Below are 1,659 nucleotides of genomic sequence, written 5' to 3' on the forward strand. Positions count from 1 at the left end.
CTATCCACATTTCTTGTGAATCTATTTGAATCATGTTATTCATGTTATGCTAATGTTAAACATTTATGACTGTGTGTTCATTAACTTTGCAAGCCTCCCCTAACAATGGCAGCGCTGTAGGTTGTAACGCCCCTCCCGTAATATTATGGGTATTGTTAGGTTTATTCTATGTTACTCATTTTACCACCCTTTTTGGGTAGGCACGTTAATTGCGTTAAACTTTGGTTTGAACACATAGTTTCATCGTTACGAGTATAACTGTTAATATGAATTCAAGTATTCACGTGGACTAGATCCTGTTAAACTATTTTAACTCTATTATGCTATGTACAAACTTGTATACTCGCCAGCATTATTTGTTGACTTTATTTTAAATGCATACTGCAGGGTGATGATACAAGAAGTGAAGAAATAAATAGGATGGCTTAGAAACCCACCTACGAAATAAACTTGTTTAATGTTATGTTATTTCTTTTTGAGACTTTGTATGAAACTTTGAATTATTAATAAATGGAATTTTAATTATTGTCACATTTAGTGTTATGATGTCTTTGAACAGTTTGTACGTCTCATCTCGATGTTTCCGCCATCGGTTGGGGTGTGACATTATGGGCGCCAGGGGCAATAGATTTATTGCCTCGGGGAGTGTGCCACTGGAAATTGGTTTGAGCAATTTCCTCAATTTGATTTTATATTTCATGCAGGCGGCGATTACCTAAAAGTCCCCCGGAGCTAGAGTCAAATGTTTGTCTAGTATGTGGCAACAATCCATTATAGAAAGTGGATACTTGTTGCCACACCACAAGACCGTGATGGGGACACTTTCGTAATAGCTCCTTGAACCTTTCCCAAGTTTCATATAAGGATTCCCCCTCCTCTTGCGAGTATGTATTAATTTCAGTCATTAATTTAGCCGTTTTAGCGGGAGGGAAATACTTATATAGAAATTTTTGGGCTAGTTCATCCCAGGTGTTTACCGAACAAACTGGGAGGGCGTTAAGCCAAGCTTTTGCTCGGTCTTTTAGTGAAAATGGAAACATTCGAAGGCGGATGGCGTCATTTGATGCTCCATTGATCCGAAAGGTATCACATATTTCTAAGAAATTAGTAATATGTAGATGGGGATCCTCGTCCGCAAGCCCATGAAAGGTTGCAAAGTTTTGAAGCATCTGTATCAAATGTGGCTGAAGTTCGAAGTTGTTGGGTTCGACATTCGGTGCATTGATAGCGGCGCCGAGATTACCTACGGTGGGTCGTAGGTAATCCATGAGGGTACGTTGGTCCACCATTGGAAGTGGGTCCCCCGAAACCTTCTCTTGGTTTTTAGGTTTTAGTCTTTTTCTGAGAAAGCGTTCGGGTTCTTCTAGAGGTTCTTTTATGTCTTTATTAGAACTGGAGCTCATACACTACGTAGAGGTGGCGTCTGGATCCAAGTCCTGCAACAAAAACAAAAAGGAATGTTGGTCAGAAAGTTCACCACGACCCCGTGCTCAGTGAACACGGCCCGTGGTCGGAGTTACAGTGATTGTTTTCCGGATCCTTGTTACTGGAACGTTGGACACGGCCCCGTGTTGCACCGACACGGCCCCGTGGTCAGCCTTCTGTAACTCGGAAAATTAAAAACTGCCAGTAACACTGCTGGGCACGGCCCGTGTCCGA

General features: G+C 41.7%; 1 non-coding gene across 1 annotated transcript; it reads left to right on the forward strand.

Moving 5' to 3' along the window:
* The first annotated feature begins 804 nt into the window (after positions 1-804).
* LOC118483613 lies at positions 805-911 on the forward strand. The gene has a single exon (XR_004870900.1). It is a non-coding gene; the product is annotated as a small nucleolar RNA R71 (small nucleolar RNA).
* The last annotated feature ends 748 nt before the right edge of the window (positions 912-1,659 follow it).

The sequence above is a fragment of the Helianthus annuus genome, chromosome 10, assembly GCF_002127325.2.
Source record: "Helianthus annuus cultivar XRQ/B chromosome 10, HanXRQr2.0-SUNRISE, whole genome shotgun sequence".
NCBI lineage: Eukaryota > Viridiplantae > Streptophyta > Magnoliopsida > Asterales > Asteraceae > Helianthus > Helianthus annuus.